Source organism: Leuciscus leuciscus, assembly GCF_965113295.1.
Source record: "Leuciscus leuciscus genome assembly, chromosome: 11".
In the NCBI taxonomy this organism is placed as follows: domain Eukaryota; kingdom Metazoa; phylum Chordata; class Actinopteri; order Cypriniformes; family Leuciscidae; genus Leuciscus; species Leuciscus leuciscus.
This window is the reverse complement of record NC_138735.1, coordinates 3635833-3658466: the sequence shown is the minus strand read 5'-3', so window position 1 is coordinate 3658466 and position 22634 is coordinate 3635833. Positions and strand designations below refer to the sequence as shown.

The 22634-nt window shown below is 38.1% G+C and overlaps 1 protein-coding gene and 1 long non-coding RNA gene across 2 annotated transcripts in view; both read right to left on the bottom strand.

Annotated features, from left to right (window-relative positions):
- lyrm4b (LYR motif containing 4) overlaps positions 1-22634 on the bottom strand; it is a gene marked incomplete at its 5' end in the record, with an annotated part of 65345 nt that overhangs the window by 14490 nt on the left and 28221 nt on the right. The gene's annotated exons all lie outside the window — the stretch shown is intronic.
- Positions 973-6917, bottom strand: LOC309509624. Its single transcript, XR_014209946.1, has 3 exons — positions 6270-6917; positions 5720-6171; positions 973-5678 (listed from the first exon to the last, which is right to left on the bottom strand). It is a non-coding gene; the product is annotated as an uncharacterized lncRNA (long non-coding RNA).

Here is a 22634-nt window from a genome sequence, read left to right as displayed (position 1 = left end):
ACCATTAAAGGGGTGGTTGATTATGATTTCACTTTTTTAACTTTAGTTAGTGTGTACTGTTGCTGTTTGAGCATAAACAACATCTGCACAGTTACAACGCTCAAAGTTCAAAGCAAAGGGATATATTTTCTTTTACAAAAATCGCTCAATGTGCTCTTTTGTCATTTGTTGTGTATTTTTGGATTGTGTTGTGTTGTAAATAAATCCAAACAATCTAAAAGCCATTCTTTTTTAAATCTCCTCATTCTTTGTGCAAGGTTGCTCTGAATGACAGGGCCTGATCGCTCCTAATAGGGCAGTTAGGGGAGTGTCTTTGTCTTTCTCAGGTGTGAAAGGCTTACATATTCATGAGATGATCACGCCTCTTCGCATATGGCTTTATCACACAAAACACGTCTTAGAAATTTTAAATCAATATATTGTCTTATCTGAATGAGCAGTCAGGGTGATTTTCACATAGTTTTGGAGTAAATATTCTAGGCTACGTGATACAATTTTCAAAAGTCTTGTGAAGAAATAATCAGTATGGGTTTCATGGCCTTATTTCAGTGACAATTTTTTTTGGTATTTTCACAAACCACGCATAAATGTCATTATCTCAAAACTACAAACTTTTACACACATGCTGCTGATATATTATTGTAGCAGAGTTTGTGCTAAATACAGTGTAATACGACTTTAGCCATGAAAATGTCACAAGTAACAGAAATAAGCACAAATGTCAGAGCATGTCAGAACACCTCCAGGGCCAGAAAACAGCTCAGACCTCAGAGGGTTAAGGACTACAACAAACGGCTGGTAGACAATGAGCTTTTTCACGTGTTAGTGACATCACAAACCCTAAAATTAACATAAACCCCGCCCCTGGAGCACAATTTATAGATTATCAAGACAGAATAAGCTAATCAAGATAATTACACATAAGCAACATAAATTCATCAACTAACCATTCAGAAATGTCCTGTTGCTTCTACATGTTGTCACTTCTTCTCGAGTCTCTCCATCTTTGTCAGACACCGGTTTAAACATAAAAGGCTTAAAGATTTTAAATGTGCAATGCGTGTCTGCGTGAGGTAATCGGAGATAAACTCATTTGCATTTAAAGGGACAGACACAAAAACAGTGCATTTTTGCTCACCCTCAAAAAGTGACAATTTAACATGCTATATAAAAATATCTGTGGGGTATTTTGAGCTAAAACTTCACATAAACACTCTGGGGACATCAGAGACTTATTTTACATCTTGTGAAAAGGGCATTATACCACCCCTTTGAATAAACCTCAGCTTACTACTAGTTATCTGTGGGTGGTTATTGTGTCATGTTAATTGTGTCTCATTTGCACAGTGAAGAGGTGACAATCATTTAATACAAATGTGCAATATGCCTGAACATTCAAAATAGCACAATACAGGCATTTTAAGCCTGGGCCAGGCAAATAAAGACTTTGCTCAGTAGTCATAGTTCAAGACTCAAACTCTCCACACCATCATATTCACCTCAATAAGAAACTTCTGAGGCCGAACTGTCAGTCATGAAAAGGAGATATGGAAAGAAATGAATCCGGAGCTTATGACAGGCTGAGAGCTCTGCTGCATCACTCTCTTATTGTCTTCCTCGTGGTTTTATATGCAGCGTGTACGTGCTGTCTCTGCTGTGGTCAGGCGATCTTCAGCGGTCATTACCATCGCAGTCTCTGCAGTTTAATGATGAGCTCCTCCAGCCCGCGTTCACAGCCTCTCACATGCAGAAAATATGAAAATGGGATTCGGAGAAACAATGCCAAAAGCCTTCGGGCTAAAAAGCTGCGTGTGGGATGAGAGTCGCCCACACAAGCACTTTACTAACACCCACCAGAGCGAATGCCTATACACACACACACACACACACACACACACTCATTCACAAACACATGGCAAAGTGCACTGAATCTCACTCGGTCACACACTTAAACACACAGGCGGGTCAGAGGCTGGGAAAACTAACTTGTATATTAAATATCCTTCTGCAACATGACTTTCTGACATCGCATGACCTTAGTGGTGTTTGGCAAAATATACATTGATTAAAAAGTTTGGGCTCAGTGTATATATATTTTTTTATCCAAAATGAATACTTTTATTAAGCAAGGACAGGACAAATGGATCAAAAGTTACAGTATTTTTTTTTTTATAATGTTACAAAAGATTCTATTTCAAAGAAATGCTTTTTATTAGAGTGCAACTTTTTTTTTAACATTGATAATAATCATAAATGTTTCTTGAGCAGCAGATCATCATATTAAAATGATTTCTGAAGGATCATGTGACACTGAAGACTGGAGTAATGATGCTGAAAATTCAGCTTTGATCACAGGAATAAATTACATTTAAAAATATATTTACATAGAAACCAGTTATTTTAATATTTCACATCATATTTATAGCATTTTTGATCCTAACATAAATGCAGCCTTGATGAGCATAAGAGACTTATATAAAATTCAGTAAATTTGTATATATAAAATATTGGAGAACATTTTCAATTTATTTTCAGTCCATTTATTTTCGAATAAGGAGAAATATGTTAAAACTTTACAACGAGGTTCAATTTGTTAATAATAGATAAAATAACTAACAATGAAAACGACTGCTAAAGCATTAATTAATCTTAATGTTAGTTTAAATAAAAAAGTTTATATTTAATGGAACTAAGCTAACATGAATTAACAATGAACAGTTGTATTTTATTAACTAACATTAACAAACATTATTAAGTGCTGTAACAAATGGATTGCTCATTTTTAGTTAATATTAGTTCATGCATTAACTAACTTAAAATATTGGAATCTAATTGTAAAGTGTTAGTGAAAATATAAAAGTCAGCTTTTTACTTTTGTCTATAATTTCACACTCCCAGCAATAAAACCTGCTCACATCACTCAGACATCAACTTTATTATGCAGCATAAACACCCAAAAAGTCACATCAGGCCAAAAACACTCAGAGTTTACAGATTCTGCTCTTCATAACGCAGAAAACGACTACATTCTCCTCGTAACCTTCCTTTGAAGGCGATGGCGACGGGAAAGGTCCTTTCTGGGGCAGGAGTGTGTGTATTAAAGAAGGTCAGTGGAAATATGAGAGCGAGTGTGGATCTATGAAGGAGTGAAGGCGATCTGTATGAGTGTGTACAGTGTGTGTGTGTGTGTCTGAGGTCATCTGCAGGGCAAGAGCACTACTGAGGCAGAAAGCTGAGGTGAGATCCAACTCTTTCAGGGAGGACACCTCCATATGCATCATGCATTATGCAGTCCATGGGCTGCCCACATTAAGCAGGCCGTTTAATGCATACTGCATGAGTCTGAACTGACACTCAGTAGATGTGTAGCCCTTCAGCAGCGAGACCAACATCAGTGCAACGAGGAACCTCAGAGTCTCCTACATGACTCTATGGAGGCAGTGGTTTGTAGAACGGTACTTCAAGATCTATACGTACACTACCGGTCAAAAGCGTCAGATTTTTTTTTTTCTCAAATACATTTTATTCAGCAAGGATGCATTAAATTGATCAGATATTCGTTACAAAACATGTCTATTTAAAATAAATGTTGTTCTTTTGAACTTTCTATCCATCAAAGAACAGAAATAAAATGTATCTTTATTGGGCTATTCACAAAGTACAGCTCTTCCGTGTTTTACGGCAGAACGCTGGTTCACTATTGGCTGAGCATGATCACATGATCACATGCGTTATGGTGCTAATCGCGTAGCAGGACTGGCATGGAGGAGAATAGATTGTTGAATTAAGTCGTTATTTTTGTTTGTTTTAGCGCACAAAAAGTATTCTCATTGCTTCATAACATTAAGGTTGAACCACTGGAGTCACATGTGACATATGCGACCCTGGATCACGTCACCAGTCTCGAGTCGCACGGGTATATTTGTGGCAATAGCCAACAATACATTGTATGGGTCAAAATTTTCGATTTTTCTTTTATGCCTAAAATCATTAGGATATTAAGTAAAAGATCATGTTCCATGAAAATATTTAGTAAATTTCCTACTGTAAATATATAAAACATGTATTTTTGTGGGTGACTGAGTAAATGGAGAACTTTAAAGGTGATTTTCCCAATGTTTTGATTTTTTTGCACCCTCAGATTCCAGATTTTCAAATTGTTGCATCTCGGCCAAATATTGTCATATTCTGACAAACCACACACCAATTGAAAGCTTATTTATCCAGCTTTCATATGATGTATACATCTCAATTTCATAAAATTGACCCATGTGACTGGTTTTGTGGTCCAGGGTCACATTTTAACGATGTCTTCACTGCCTCTCGGGGCGTGACCGTGGTAATTACGTTGCAGTCTGTGGGAGGTTCAGACAGCTCTCGGATTTCATCAAAAATATCTTAATTCGAGTCCCGAAGATGAACGAAGCTCTTGAGGGTTTGGAACGACACGAGGGTGAGTAATTACTGACATAATTTACATTTTTGGGTGAACTAACCCTTTAAGATCAGCCTTCCATAACAGCAGTGTCTAGCATTTCACACTGATGTAAATGGATGTCGTGTACATCATCTGGCCCAGCTAAGCCTGTAAACTCCAAATTAAAGTCACCCGTTCTTGCTGTGTTCTGATGAATAATGGATTATACATAAAAAGCGTGTGGAAACGAGTCCCCCGTCAGCGGGTTTAACAAGGCTCTCAGTCCTGCAGTGAAAGCTGTGACTGTATCAGAGACTCTCTGTGGCCCGCGGGACGCCTGACCTTTACAGTCGGCTCTGCATACTTCTGTACTCAAACACACTAACTCCGCATAGCAAACCATAGCAACTGGGATTTAGTGGCCTGTAAAATTGCAACATAAAATGGAATGAAATCTACAATGTTGCAAATTATTGGGAGGATTTTAACATCATCATGCCCGAGGGTCATCTATAAGACACTGCAGCGCTACATGATAATCGCAAACAAAAGAGCAGAGAAACACCATTAACCCTCACAGAAGAGGTGGTGTTATGGTACACTCTCAGAGAAAAAGGTACAAAAGCTGTCACTGGGGCAGTACACTTTCAAAAGATACACTTTTGTACCTTATTTAGCCCTTAATAATAATTTGTTACATTTATATAGCGCTTTTCTGGGTACTCAAAGCCCTTTACATAGAAGGGGGAATCTCCTCAACCACCACCAGTGTGCAGCATCACCTGGATGATGCGACGGCAGCCATATTGCTCCAGAACACCCACCACACACCAGCTTACTGGTGGAGAGGAGACAGTAATGAAGCCAATCAGTATACGGGGATGATGAGGAGGCCATGATGGACAGAGGCCAAGGGGCAAATTTGGCCAGGATGCCGGGGTTACACCCCTACTCTTTTTCGAAGGACATCCTGGGATTTTTAATGACCACAGAGAGTCAGGACCTCGGTTTAACGTCTCATCCGAAGGACGGTGCTCTTTGACTGTATAGTGTCCCCATCACTACACTGGGGTGTTAGGGCCCACACAGACCACAGGGTGAGCGCCCCCTGCTGGCCTCACTAACACCTCTTCCAGCAGCAACCTGGTTTTCTCAGGAGTCTCCCATCAACGTACCTAAACCTACCTAAACCCTGCTTAGCTTCAGTGGGAGACCAGTCTTGGGCTACAGGGTAATATGGCTGCTGGCTACATATTAATACCTAAAGTGTACATATTAGTACCTAAGTGTACATATTAATACCTAAGGTGTACATATTAGTACCTTAAAGGCGCATATTAGTACCTAAAGTGTTTCATATTTTTTGTGGAAACTCATACACTTCTTTCAGGATTCCTTGATGAATAGAAAGTTCAAAAGATCAGCATTTATTTGAATATAAATCTTTTTTGTAACATTCTAAAAATCGTAACCGCTAATTTCACACATCATTGATAAAAAAGTATTTACTCACTAACATATAAAATACATGCACAAAACAAGCATCTTCTAAATAAGCTTATGACCATGATGTCATGTGTCCCAAAAACTGTAATTAACTATGAAATTACTATAATACTGTACAAAGCATGTATTACTATTTCCCAAAAAAATGAGTTGCCATTCAAAAAGAAGTATCGCCATTGTATTTTTTTGTTAGTGAAGCAACGCGGTTCTATGGAGAAAAGCCCCTCAAAACACACTCACACACTGTACTGTACCATGATCATACAAGGAGAAACCAATACAATCCCTTCACAGACAGACACACACACACACACACACACACACACACACACACACACACACACACACACACACACACACACACACACACACACACACACACACACACACACACACACACAGTACTGTACCATGATCATACAAGGAGAAACCAATAAAATCCCTCCACACACACACACACACACACACACACACACACACACACACACACACACACACACACACACACACACACACACACACACACACACACACACACACACACACACACACACACACACACACACACACACACACACACACACACACACAGCGTTGTAGATGAATCTAATGAGGACAGCTCCTCTGCAGTCGAGAGGCGAGTAGAAACGGTCTCACAGCTCATCACACACACACTCACACACACACTCTGTGTTTAATTGGAGCAGAGAAACCCAGCCGAACGCTATCAGAGTTTCCTCAGACAGGAAAAGAAAAGCCGAGAGATCCTCCGCTGCTGCTCTGTGCTAAAAATAGCCGGCTCAGAAAACGGCCATTTCAATTCACATTGTTCTGCCTCGTTCCTCCCCTCCTCTAAGAAGCTTCACCTCTGCGAGTGTGAGGTGTTTAGCGTCTGAAACTGCTCAACTTCTGGGTCTGTGAGGGAAGTCTGTGTGTGCTGACTCTGTAAGAGCATCTCCTCGAGTGCTGTAATCGAGGAGGACTGGCACACACACACACACACACGAGGAGGAGACCACATTACTGAAGAGAGAAAAGACCATCTGATCCCTGACAGTGAACGAGAGACAGAGAGACTGAGGAATCAAGGATTATGATGCACAAAATGAAACACTGCGCTCCAACTATATGGACCTGTGATCAATCTGATAGTTATTTATAAGTCATATAAATAATATGTCCAGCATTTTAAATGCTAGTCAGAACTATTCAAAAAAAAAAAAAAAAATGCTGCAGGATTTACTCCAGAAATGTAATAAACACGATATTTTTAAGCAGAAATTCTGAAATAGTTCAATATGTAAAATCCTCCAAATATACTCCAATAATCTTTACTTTATTTACAACTTATTTTGTAAAAAAAACAAATTTACAGTCCATGTAAGTATTAAAAAAATTGCCAATTAATTGGCCAAAATATGCACATTTTGGTTAAATATTGTGCAAAATACATTTTTATTTCAGCTATTTTTGTGGCCATTCATTTATTAAATTATATACAATTTGAAATGCCAATAAATTATACTGTAAAATGAAAAAAAAGTTCTGCACTTTCTTGATGAATTTTACATAAACTTTAAAATGAAAATGATGTCATGACACTCATACACTGAAAAAAAACAAAAAACCTGTAAAAGTTTTTGCACGCATAATTTAAGACATATGGAATTAAGTAATATCTAACTAAGTTAAGTAAAATTAACAAACCAAAGTAAATGTAATTTAGCCAGTTAAAGTTTGTTGAGATATTTCTTCTTAAAATGTACTTTGCAATACTCTGTCTCAAGAACATTTTATGAAAATGAACACCAGATCCCACAAAACAGCAAATTTACTAAACCTAACAACAAAAGCAATGGTAAAATACTGTAAATACAGCTGAAAAAAAGTGAAAAATGTACCCTTATTAATTATTCATGACCCAGTGCATGATGGAAACACCAGTATCAGAAAGTTGAGTAGGTTTTACTTAATTTTATAACGTTGATATTTACGCTTTAATTTCTACAAGTTAAATCAATAACTAATATAGAATTTACATTTTTAAATTCTTGCCTGAACTTATTCAGGTAGAACTTACATTTGTATTTAATTCACGATATTATATCACTGTTTTTTTTTTTTTTTTTCTTATCTGGATTATAAAAGTAATTTTTTTGTCTAAATTATACATAAAAAAAAAATAATAATAATAAAAGTACAGAAATAAACAAGTCCTCTGAATATACAGTACAAGAGCTTTGTTAGAGGAATAAATCAAAATGTAACAAAATTAACTGAAAATCTCAAAGAATCAGTTGATTCAGTTCACAATCAGTGCGGATGATTCATTCACTGAAATCGGTTCTCAAGTTCAACTCAATGATTTTTGTTTTGTTTTTGTAATTCATGGAAAGAAGCAACCAGAACTAGTACCAGTAATATTCAAAAATTTATAATTTTTCCTTAGCCAAGATATCCAGTTACAGTTAATCAAGAATGTCATTTATTGTCAACTACTTTCTTTAGTGACTTAAAAAAAAAAAAGAAGCAATTTAACTATTTAATTGTTGCAGACCTATAGCCCAAGAACAGGGCGAACGGTAGATCGTATACAACGAGAAGGAGAAATGAAAGGGTCTTGGATGCGCAGTAGATACCGGGATCTTCACAGAAGCGAATGGAAAATAAAGATGTGAGACTCCAGAAGATTTGCAGAGCAGAACTTGTGAAGTGTGTAATGGCTGACAGACGGAGATGTAGACAGAGAAGATCGTCTCATGGGAGCAGGAAAGAGCGGGAGAGCAAGAAGATGCCAAGAAGCGAGTGAAAGAAGATGACAGAGAATGAGAACATGAAAACAAATGAGCGTGTATGTGAATGAGAGAGAGAGCACAGAGGAAACTCTTACAGCTTTTAGTTTTCAGGACACAACGGTTTAACAGTGAAACCTCCTAAACAGCTAAGTACAATTACTGAAGCCACAATAAATAAATAAATCATAATGAATGAATATATTATCATCTCCAAACAGTCCCTGAGAGGACAGAGCATTACTGGAACTATCGTATGTGATGGTATCAGATGATTATCATGATCTGTCTATCATGTTCAAAATGTACATGTCAAAACAACAAGAGCACAGTATTAGCCTGATCAAGATATTACCATGGCATTATGTCCAAAAATCATAGTATTACAGTGGCATCATGGCCAAAAACAGGGTATCACCACGGTACAAAACTAGCCTGGAAATCCAGACCTAAATCTGAAAGATTAATGGTCAGGCGTCGACTAATGTAAATCGGCCAGCTCGAGGGGCGGCACCAAGCATACATTTGGAAATCTCACTGCACGCAATTGGATAACACTACGACCAATCACAACAAGCCCCATACGCTTAGCTGCCAGCGGAGTTAACTGGTAGATTAGACTCTTACCGTATCCGGTCGGCAAAACAGCAAAAACGCTCTTCTTGCAAAGGAACGATTCGAGCGCCGTCTTCTGTTCCTCTTTTAGATAAAAAGCCAAGTCTAACTCGTTCATTGTAGCGGCCAAAGCCGTTTCAAACAACTGGTGTTCATCCATAGCCGTCTTGCAATGTTTACTAATGACTTCGACGTCACAGCGCTGTCGCCATCTTTAGCTCGCCTCTGGCCCGCCTTTATCAGATAACCCGATGTGATTGGTGCAGCTCGGATACAAGGGCATATTTAATGAGCATCATTACTCGACACCAGAGTAACTCTGAGCAAATTCAACTTGTGCTCTCGCGAGAACTCTGGATTACCAGGGTGGTACAAAACCCAAAACCATTGTAATCTATGGGATATGACCAAATTGTGGTATTACCATGGTATAATTTTACATCGCCACACGGCACCATGACCAAAAACAAACAAACAGACAAACACATTTGGTAATTTCATATTACTAAGTAAAAAATTATATACATAAATAAACACATATACAAAAACATAGTAACAACTACCATGATTATGACATAATAATACCATGATTATGACATATTAATACTATATTATACTATAATAATAATAATAATAATAAATAAAAATAAAAATCACAATATTAACACAGCACCATGACCAAACCCCTATATAAAACAGGGTATTAGCATTATACCAAAACATTTAAATAATGTACTATTTGCATACTGAAAAAACAAAATGTTAAAAGAACATGGTATTCTCATGGTACCACATCTAAAACCATAGTATTACTATCAGGTACATGTCCAAAAATGTACCATAGTAAATGTCCAAAACAATAGCAGCACATTAAAACTTGATGCATTTACTTAATATATGAAATCCATAACCATTGTATTTTAATGCGAGACATCCAAAATCTGTAATTACCATGTCCTACATGTCAAAAACAAAGAACAACCACATAATTACCATGATTAGGATATTACTATACCAATAAATGAATAAATAAATATAAAACAGGGTATTCACATGGTAAAACCAAAAAAACATGGTATGATACCATGTTGAAAACCGTAAGTATTATTATGGTACAAAACATGCCATGGTAAATATCCCAAACACTACAACCAATACAAGTGGTATATATGTGACCCTGGACCACAAAACCAGTCACATGGGTACATTTTTTGAAATTGAGATGTATACAGCTGAATACATAAGCTTTCCATTGATGTATGGGTTGTTAGGATAGGACAATATTTGTCCGAGACATTACTATTTGAAGATCTGGAATCTGAGGGTGCAAACAAATCGAAACATTGAGAAAATCTCCTTTAAAGTTCTACATTTATGTCAACAATTGTGCTGCATTCACTCACAAAAATACATGTTTTATATATTTACAGTAGGAAATGTACAAAATATCTTCATGGAACATGATCTTTACTTAATATAATGATTTTTGGCATAAAAGAAAAATCGATAATTGTGACCCATACAATGTACCGTATTGTTGGTTATTGCCACAAATATACCCGTGCGACATGTGACTTGTAATTCAGGGTCACATATGATGATTTTATAGCAGTTAGTAGCAAAGTACCACAGTTTTATTTCACTAGCGGTAACTGTAGTGACTTTGATACCTGGGCGTAAACTACAGATCCCACAGTAAAGAAGAGCGCGATACAGAATGATTGACAGGGTCAAGAGAATCGTTCTGCTCTCTCTAATGAACAGGCTGATGGAAGAGTGCATTACTGTCCTCCTCCCAGTGTCTGTAAATCACTCCATTACAGACAATCCTCAACGCCATTCACACACTGACGACACGCTAACAACACACTCTGATCATTACACTGCATCTCAAAGCCTGTCCGTGTGACAACAGCGCTCCAGGCTCGGGAGCATTCGCAGGATTTAATTCGCCATCGTTTGTCTGGGACACGTTTAATCGTAATGACAGAGTGCTTGAACGGCAGTCTTCAGATTTCTAATATGCAGATGATGGATCCATGATCAGGGAAGCAAAGCAGAAAATTGAATGGGTCGTTGCTCATCAACAGGGATGAGAGAGGGAGAGATGAGAGGTGAAAGGTCAGAGGAACACCTGCTGTGAGCCACGACTGGCACCAAACACAACCACAGACTCACGCTAGCAAACTCAAACACAGCGTTTCTGCTTCCCCACAATCCCCCTCACAGAGAACACACAACACACACACATCAGCTCGTCACTGCAGATCTCTGGAGGATCGACTAAACTCTGTGCTGTGAAGAGACTCAGACGGAGATGGACTGCTGAGAAGTTTGTTCCCAAACAGTCTTAAACTTCGCTTTATACTTTTGTAAAAAAGTTAGTTTTTAGGACATTAAATCATGGTAATACACCATGTTCTTTTGGATATGCAATTTTACCATATGCAATATTCCTATAATAATAATCATAATATTCAGATCATGAGCTGATTGAGTCTAAAAGAACACTGTCGCTCTTCACTCTGGAACATGCAGTGCATTATCAAAATGCAACCTTTGTGATTTTATAAATGAACTACACCATAATGCAATTTCTACTGCATGCTTTTAAAAGAGGAGCAGAGAACCGCGATCAAGGCTTTTAAAAAATGTTTTTAATTTTTTTTATTGCTTTAAACATCAAAACAATACAACATACAATTTTAGAGCAAGGGGAGCAAAGAAAACACACATATAAAAAACAAAAACAAAAACAAAAAAATAATAATAAATCACAAAAATACAAGACCTTTGTATCAATCAAAAGATTTTGAAGACTGTAAACAAATTAACAGTCTTAATAGCTTTTCCATTAGTACTGGATTGAATAGTAGAAAAGTAATTTTCTAATTCTTTAAGGAATACTGAGAAAAGGGTCTTTTTGTTAGAAAACTTACACTTATGTATGTGAAATTTGACTAATAAAATGAACAGATTAATTACAAAAGCCTCATTAAATCACACTGTTATCATACTTTGAATATCCAAAAATTACATTTTCAAAATGCAAAACAAAACTAAAGAGTACCTTTTCCTAAATAAACTGAAGGGGGAGGATTGGAATCCACTGCTGCTTCAATGTACATGTAATGAGTGATTATAATCAAGGTATTAATCAATATTTTTCCTTCTAAATATCAAATGAGTTGAATGATTTTACTTTGTTATAGAGGTCACCAGTGTGATTACTGAAATGTTCTTTTCATGTATTCTCTAATGTCTGGATCTGATATCTGAATGCAGTAACAGTGCTAGCCCGGCTTCAAGAAATGAAATAGGAAAATGGTTCTGTGTTTGAGAAAGGTCTTCAACATGTTAGAACACATAGGGATCATTGAAGCCAATAGTTTAAGGGACCATTTCTTTGTTAAAGCCTAACTTAGACTAAAGTGTAGCTCTCCTTGAAAGAACACATTCTCTTGATGTTTTGAGATGACTCTCCTGTTTATAGTTAGAGCCTGGCCAAATCCAACCTTGGAAAAGCTGTGTGTCGGTGTGTGTGTGTTAGTCTTCTTGGTTACAGGTTAAGGAACCACTGGTATTGTTGGAGATTGACTGAGTTGTTGTTCGGGACATGCTGGCACCCAGCAACCCAAATCTGAGACCTGGAAGGTCACGACATGTCTAACTTCAGGGTCTGAGTGTCAGCTGCATAATCAGATGGAGATATGCTTCAGTCTATCTGTTTATGTGTGGAAAACGTAATGTTTATCTATTTCTTAGCCAATGAGAATCATTCAACCTGTAAGCAACGAAGTAGCTTAGACCTTGGAAATGGTATAACTGCTGTGTGTGTGTGTGTGTGTGTGTGTGTGTGTGTGTAGGGTATAACTGCTGTGTGTGTGTGTGTGTGTGTGTGTGTGTGTGTGTGTGTAGGGTATAACTGCTGTGTGTGTGTGTGTGTGTGTGTGTGTGTGTGTGTGTGTGTGTGTGTGTGTGTAGGGTATAACTGCTGTGTCTGTGTGTGTGTGTGTGTGTGTGTGTGTGTGTGTGTGTGTGTGTAGGGTATAACTGCTGTGATCTGTGTAACTGTAAGCGGGGCGGCCTACGAACTCCTGTGTGAGTCTTGAAGCTGAACTTCTGCTGATGAAACTTGCAAACTATCTTCAGTAAAACTTTTCTTAATTTTTTTATAATTCTGACTCCGGGTCTTCTTCCAACATCTGGTCCTTGGGTCCTAAACTGTTAACCCCTAACAAAACATAGACACCTCATACCATAACTTTTTCACACGACTACAACACCAGATAATGCGGGCTACTGTTTCCAAGTGCAAAGTGCAAAAAGAGCAACTTACATCAATGTCTTCCTTAAACTTACTAAGGAAATGTTTGACAGAGTAGAATTTGTGCATTATCTTGAAAGAGATTTCTTTGACCTGATCAAGGCATTTGTCGATCGGAACGATGAGTGAAGAACATACGTCACTTACTCTGATCTGATTGGTTGTAGGTCTATCCAATTGAGTGCAGAGGCATTTTCTTTCCTGGTTCGGTTGAAACACGCCCCATAATCACAGCCCAATGGAGCAGTATCAGACTCACATTCTGACTCGAACGTCAGGCTACTTCAGTGTTAATCATTCAGTGTCATGTTATACATCAGAGTTGCTGCAACCTGATGGAATCACTGAACCACGAGCCTCACCAAACAATACACACTCTTCCTGGCTGTGTTCCAAACCGCCCCCTATACCCTTAACCAGGGCACTATTTGAGGGAACAGCCATTTGTAGAGGTGTCCGAAACCATAGTGGACGTTACTGAGTGAGTGCATTCATTCAATCCCACAATGCACCGCAATAACGAGTGCACAACTGATGTATGGCTCAATGGCTAGAGAATACCCATAATGCACTGTGAGAGCCGCACGCTGAATGAATTCCCGCGTCTGACCAGAACACGGCGCTCGCAGCTGAATCATCCATCCATCCGTTTTCCAAACCGTGCTACAGCGTAATATCATACAGGTATAAATTCCTTGTAATTGATTGTTAAATTGTTTAATTACGGTTTATACATGCTAGTTTCCAGATCTTTTCATTACTACTGGAGCTGCCAGTTTGCTACGTTTCAATTAATTATTAAACAGCAAGCACAAACTATGCAAAAGAAGCAGCCCTTTTTCATTCACTCCTTCAGTGGCCTATATTAGTGGAGTAATGTAGGGAATAGCGAATGAGGGTATAGGGGGCGATTTCGAACACAGCACCTGTCTTCAAACAGGTTCTCCTAACACTTTCCCCATCTGCCATTGGTCAGACCAGCAGATAGTCCCGCCCCCAAACCCATGCCATTGGCTGAGCGGTTGCTTTGACAGATTGTCAAGCAAACGGAGCAATGTTTTGATTTCTGGGGAATCAACACACACGATGCGCATATAGTTGTCTCTGCATGTCAAAGTCACCATGAAATCAAAATTGACGATCCTCGTTTAAAAAAAAAAAAGAAAAAAAAAGGAATATTGCAGTATTTATTATAAATAAATATTCCATGCACATTATTATTATATTTTATTAAATTGATCTTATCAATAATCTTTAATGAAAATAATTCTCCCTCCCTCTTGCAGCATCTCTTCTCTGATGATTAGGGCGGGGCAACCTGTCACTCACATGAGATCAGCCAATAGCAAACCACAACCATCCAATCAATTCCTCACCACAATCAAGCCCCGCCCTAAAATTGTTCTTGTTCTAGAATCTTTTACTCGGATATACGTCACAATAGGGAAGAAAAGACTATCGTATAATGCCAATTTTAAAGGATGTCTTGTTTTTGTGTTCTACATAACAACCATAAGGTTCATCAACAACACGAGGGCAAGGAAATGATGACAGAAAGCTCATTCCTGGGTCATCTGTACGGGTATCTGCAGGTCGGAGTAATAGACACACTGAAATGTCTTTATAATTGTTTGTGGAAGCTGCTTGTTAAGGTGTGGGATAGAGTTCGGCACACACACTACGACCTGAGGCTATCCCTGTCTCCTGTGTAAGTTGGGATAGGAGACAGTATTATAGCATCAAATATTACACACATCACCTTTAAACAAAAGAATAATGGAACAACTGAGAGTGGCTTGTGGGACTTTAAGAACTGTTAAGTCATTAATCTAAAATTGCCATTTTCTCCAACCTTCATCAGGATGATTCTTATGGAGGATGATTTCCTGAATGCTCAAAGGTTCATTAGTATTCCTGTGGACCGGGTGAAGCGGACATTCACTCACATTGATGGTGTTTAAGGACATTAAGGAGGCTTTAAATACAGTCCCGGGTCTCTGATCACACCTCACATAATGAGCGTTCACTCAACCAGCAACTTCAACACAATTCTTCAAACGTTTTGGCGTAAATGATGTGATTTTTTTTTGTGTGTGTTACAATAGAAGCCTCCCTGGTTATATTTAATAATCATAAACAATTATAAAAATGACTTCCCCCATTTAGAGAAAACAAAACAAAACAAAACAAAACAAAACAAAACAAAACAAAACAAAACAAAACAAAACAAAACAAAACAAAACAAAACAAAACAAAAACTGTGAGGTGCTTCATATAGAGAACTTTTCAGGGGTTCCATCGATATATCACTATGGGCCCTATTTTAACGATCTGAAACTCAAGTGTCAAGCGCGAAAAGCAAGTAACTTTGTGGGCGGATCTCGGGTGCTGTTGCTATTATACCGGCGGGATAAATGACTCTTGCGCCCGACGCAAATCTAAAATGGGTTGGTCTGAAGTAGCTTCATTATTCATAGGTGTGGTTTGGGCGTAACGTGAAATAAACCAATCAGAGCGATATCTCACATTCCCTTTAAGAGCAGGCGCGCTTGTTCCATGGCGGATTGCTATTATAATGGCGGATTTGCCAGACGCACGCCAGGAGCGGTTCACAGCCAAGGAGACCAACGTTCTCGTCAGGGCCATAAAACACAGAGATGAGACATTAGGGATGGAGAAACCCACCCAAATTAGCTTCGGTTAAACAGCCGTATAATAATTTGGGTAAATGTGTAAGCTAGATGTTAGCTAGATGTTCACATCTTCATGGACACAACAATGATTTCCCTCGTGTGTTAATATTTTTCCTTGTAATAATGTAGCCTATGGTTTTCTAAAAATGAGAACTGCTGCGTCTGTGTGTAGGTGAGAGAAGCAAAGTGTATGTGCGTTGTGCACACGCTACATTGATTATGGCCAAGCATGCGCCCTTAAAATAGCATATGAATAACATGCACAACGCGCCACTGACTTTAGACTAGGTTTTTCCTGGTCAATGGCGGAATTGTTTTCTAAACCTGCAAAATAGCACCAGGGAACGTTTGCGCCGGAACACACCTCCTCTTTGCGCTGAACCGCCCCCGGGAGCGCAAGTGAATTTACTAATTTACCGACGTGCGTCTGTGGAGGGAAAAGTCAGCTGTGTGCGGATGCAAAATAGGAATGATACATGTGTCGGTGTACAAAGTCAATTGCGCTGGGTGCAAGATAGGGCCCTATGTCTCAACGACCACGTCATCTGTGAGCGTGAGAGTTTCTAACAATTTAAATCGACAAAACTACAAAGTAGGGACGGAGGTCTACATAATTACAAAATAAAGTCATTATGATTGTTATTGTTGTTAATATTATTTTATAAAGTAAGTAACATGTAAGAAAAAAGGAGTTTTGTCACTCCGTGTGAGAAGCCGTTTCTGCTCCAGCTCCAGTTTCAACGCCAGCGTCCCAATTCACTCACTTCATTTCGTTCACTCCTTGCAGATATAGTGCACTCAAATGCCATACACTATATAGGGATTAGTGAATGAGTGAACGAGTGAGAGGTTTCGGACACAGCTATGGTTTGTGTAGCATTAGCAACACACTATTAGCTGTTTGATAACATAGTCCCATAGACCGTAAAATAAATGGAGACAGTGCGCAATTGGATTCAACGGAGAAAAGTGAAGTCAGTTAGAAGCTCTCACTTCCTGATGGCTGAGCGTACTGCGCAGACTCAAACTGAGCTTGACGACGTAAATGTGACGTGAGCAACCCGTCTGTCTTCTAATAGCTGTGCCAAGAGAAATCTGAATCATTCCCTTCCGAAGCTTGCAGAGACGGAGAGTGTGAGTAGGAGCTGTCCATGAGCTTGGAGAAGGAGAAACTTTTGCTAAGTATTCTGATTAATTATTTTTGTCATTTTGCCTCCACGTCCCCCCGATTGCCCGCGAGCTTCTCCTCCTGTCCATACGGTAATCTCTCTACTGTGCGACAGAGAGTCGCGTGGTTATGACGCAATCGTTAGCCTATTTTTACAAAAACAAGCTTCTACGGGGCCATAACGTAAGATACAAGGTAATGGAGCCTTTTATACATTTTCGTGTTTCTTTAGAAATAAATAATGGACAAATGGAGTCTTTAAACGCCTCAGATGTAAAGTTATTCGCTGTCAAAGTGATGCCAAAATGAATGGAAGTCAATGGAATGCTAACAGCTGGTGATGGTCTGCTAATCAATGGCGGCACCCGGGGAAGCTTCAGTTTGTGTCCGACACTGTAAAGAGCGAGACCATTGTGCAGCATTTACCTCAGTAAGCTGACCGAGTGAATCTCTGGTGTGAGTGAGTGGAGGCGGGGCTAATTGGCATATTCATGTATGAAGCAAGGGGATAGAGTTACATTCAAGCTATTTTAAGGTATGATGAATTTTTTTCACAGAAAAAAAACAAAACGTTTAAATATGTAATTTTGGTGATCAAAGATGAGTTTTAAGGGTTTATTGACTACAGGGAGACTTTAAACCATTTCTCCTGATATAGAACAATTTTGACAAAGGGGTTTTAAAATTTAGTCAATAACCCTAGAGTTCTACAAAGAACCCCACTGAGTGTATAGAGTTCGGCAATTAATGGATAAATAATAATGAAAAAACTTTGGATACCAAGCTAAAACTTCGGATGCTAAATAATCCCTTAGGTAAACTTTATTAGAAGATATATCATTCTTATATTCCTATTATATGTCTGTTTGTTTGAGTGGCCTGATATAACAATATTAGCTCAACCAATGGCGTGAGTTTGGGGGTGGAGCTTCATGTTAACTCAGCTTCAGATGACATTCCTACAAATCTTTTGGAAGAATTAATCACTTTTCCAATCACATTTCTCACTGTAGCCTCAAATCTTAGATTTGCAAAATCTGACTAGTAAACTATTTAATTCACCAGAGCTGAATGTTAGTTGCATTTGGTGCTTAACGATTTCATTTTGCTCAGGTAATAAAAATGACAATACAATTTCACTGAAGTGACAATAATAGTATAAACTGTTTGTATGTAAGGGTCCCGGACATAATTTTGAGAGAGTTTTCTGACGGGGTCAACAGTTCTCCTAAACACCGGAGCAGATCTTCCAGTTTCCACAGCACACATCCGTCAAGCCTGCCACTCTCTCCTGGGGAAATGGAGTTATTAGTCCCGTAATAAAGTTATCATGAGGTTATTACACCGCAGCTGCCCTTATCACAGCTGGAATAACCACTGCAATTCATCAACACACGTGCTTCAGACGTGCAAACGCATCTCAGATGAAGACTCTGGGAATACGGAAGAGCTTTCTTTGGTTAGATTTCCATCTTACTATTGATATATTTCATTAAATATAATGTCTTAAAATATACAACAAGATACATTTACTTCAGAAGCAAAATTACAATTTTCTTTACAAAATCTATATGTAATACATTTTTTCTTTATTTCACTGGCAAGGGTTTTTTCCTTGTTAAACATTCTGATTCATTCTTGAAATAAGAAACAGTGTTATTTTAGTATCATTGAGATACTTTTAAAGATTTTTATTATTATTTTGAATCAGTTTTCATTTTTAATAGTTTTTTTTAAACATGTCTATATAATTTTTTATTTTATTTTAGTACATCAAAATAACTTGCATTAAAATGAGAAATGTTGCCTCGGCAACTAGCTAAAATAAAGTTTAAGTTTTTGACATTTAATTTTATTTTATTTTCAGTTTAGCTTTATTTTATATGGTTTTAGTTTTAGTTAACTTTAATAACTCTCATTTTTCGATGTTGTAAATAAAACAAAGATCACTAAAGTTTTCAGTCATTACACTTCAAAATGTCACGCAATTGTCATTTCTTTGTAATTAATTGATTGATTTTTGTTTCTACACCAAGTTTTTTCAGTGCTGATAAGATCAAAACAATAAAAAATAAAAAAAAGTTCATTCAAGACAGATTATCTGAAAAACAAGCCTTAACATAACTCAAACAATTTTGCTTTAAGGATGTTTAGATTTTTTTTGTTGTTGAAGAAATTCTGATTCATAAAAGTATATTTAGCAATGTATTACACACTGCAAACACACACACACACACAAACAAACAAACACACAAACATATATGAATCAGAAAATCTAAACAATAATGCATTTCATCCATTTTTATATCAATTCATTTTTATAACACTGAGGGAAAATATATTTACAGTGTAGATCTTTTTGCGGTTTCTTTCCCCCGTTTATGATTATAATCAACAAACAATAGAAATGCGAGACGGCCTCCTCTGAATAGCTGACTGTTTGTTCAGGGCGGGATATGAATAGATAGACAAAATCAATATGCTGGTGACGGTGTGAAAAGTGCTGAGCGGGAGAGCCCAGGGGTGGCACGGCCAGGCAGAGGAAAAAACACATTAGAACAGGGAAAACTGCGATGAATATGAAACAGAGGACGGCTGTGCAGTCGCTGCTAAAGCGCAGAGTCAGGATCAGTCCCATCTGTCGGTGCGCCACCGTCAAGCCCAAAGGATTTCAGGGTTTGCTTGCCGTCCTCAAAGTGCCCCAAAGTTCCTCTGCATTGGTCTTTGAGTTATGAAAGTTATTTGTTATTGAAAGTATAGTTAAAGACGACCTATTATGCTTTTTCAAAACTTTATTTAGTGTGTGATGCTGTTTGAGGATGAAAAAGCTCTGCGAAGTTAAAAAGTCCCTCCAGCGGGAGTTCTTCTCTATATCAGTGTCACTCTGAACTCCCTGAAACGCCTCCATTATAGTCTTGAGTTTCTTCCGGGAACGAACACGTCACAATATTCCTCATTTAAATAATTCATACGCAGAATAAAGGGGCGGGGCCTCTTTGAGTTAGTTAGTGTGTTAAACTGGCGGTTATGGTAAGGGGTGGGACATTTCCCAAACACACTTGAAGCGCTCGACCAATCACAACACACTGATCCAGCCGACCAATCAGAGCACAGTGTGCTTTTCAGAAGGAGGGGCTTCACAGAGACGGGAATTAAACGGAGCGTTACTGATAGACGGGGAAGAGAGGAGCCGCAACAATGGAGAATATGAGAAAAACAATGTGTTTTTGAACATTCAAGCATGAACACCTGTTCTAGTAGAGTCCAATTACTGAATCAAGGCTTTTAAAAAGGGTAAAATAGGTTCCTTTAAAGTACTAAATCAACCTTTTATAAGTGTTGTGCAAAAACATTGGGAAGGTGCTATTGTTTTTTACTTCTCTATTTTTCTGGTGTACACCTCTATTTTTAGACTGTATCAAATTAAGGCCGGGAAGCTCAATCTAGCTTCTCTAAATCTAATATCCAGCAGAGTTTAGCTCTGGCTCTAATCAAACACAATGCTGAAGGTCTTGGGGGTTCACTCGAAAATTACAGGCCGGTTTGTTAGATCAGGACTGGAGCTACTCTCTGCTGGAGGGCAGATTTCCGGGAAAGGGAACAAACAGGAATCAGACTGAAAGCCCTTGGAAATTCATTAAAAGTTTTACGTCAAGCATTTTTTACTGCACACTCGGGTTTCGCTGGTAAAGAGAGACTGAGTTAGATGAAGAAACGAGGAAGGAACTGTATGAAAGAAAGGAGATGAAAATGAGGAAATGAATAAGGGAATGCAGAGACATTTTCTATATATATATATATATATATATATATATATATATATATATATATATATATATATATATATATATATATATATATGCATGCTATGACTTAACGACAAATACTAAGACACTCTTCTCAACTCCTCAAATACATAAAACATTAGCTTTTATATAGAAAACGCTATACTCATTCAAAGACCCAGTTCTTCATTTATCCTTGCATGGCAAACAAGCAGAGACGTCCAAACTGTGTGTGGCACTTCATTCATGATCGAGGTGAGAGGAGCTACTGTTCGAGATATATATACACACATACACTGTTCGAGATTTGATCGAGATGGTCGTTTTAATACTTTTCATTCGTTAAATATTTGCAAAACCCACAGACAGATGTAAAGGGTGACCAATAATAGTAATGATTTAAAAAAAAAAAAAGACAAAATAAAGAGATTTATTGTCCACCCGACAGTGACAATATATATCTTACTGACCCTGAGCTTTTGAACAGTAGTGTAAATATGCATCTTTAAAATCCTCAGAGTGTTCCATGAAACAACCACAAACAGTCTGGAGCAACATGAGAGTGAGCAAATGACAGATCTGTAACTATCCCTCTGTAGGTATAGAAAAGTAAATGAAGAATGACCCATATATGATATTATAATTAATAAGCCACACACTACATGCGGTCAGGTCTACAGTGATCAAACAGGAGATGCAGCACCATGACAGCTCACCATCACCTGAGCAAAGGCACATGGGACTCCAATATCTCTGCCTAAACAATTGAGGGGTGGAAAAAACTCACAAAAGAGGCGTAGAAATACAAACACTGAATCGTTCCCCTGCCACAGTCTTTTCATTTTTTCCTTTTGGGCACTGAAGCAGAGGTTAGATAAACACAGGGATGTGTAGAGAGAAATGCATTGTATTAAGAGGTTACAGTTGCCTCGAGGGGAATGTATTCATTCCTTCTGCTTGCTCAGCTCTACACACAACTGTGTTTTTTATATTTTTTTATATGAAACATTCTGCTTTTATTGGCCATTTTACAAGCAATACTGCCACAGGTGTTTGACTGCATTATAACGAAACACTAGAGGAAGTGCTCAGCAAACTCAATCTGAGGCGCCTGTTGAAAAGCAAAGAGAAATCAGAATAACAGAATCGATTGCGGGGGAGTTTAGCCACTACTGATTGACTCGGCGGAAGATGAGAAATGGCATTCATGCTTTGTGTTGTTCACCAGCCTGAAACAGGAAAGTAGAGGGAATATAAAGGAATAGGGTACCATACAACTAAAATTCAGTCATTGTTTACTCATATATCCATTGTGAAGCTAGAATACTCCA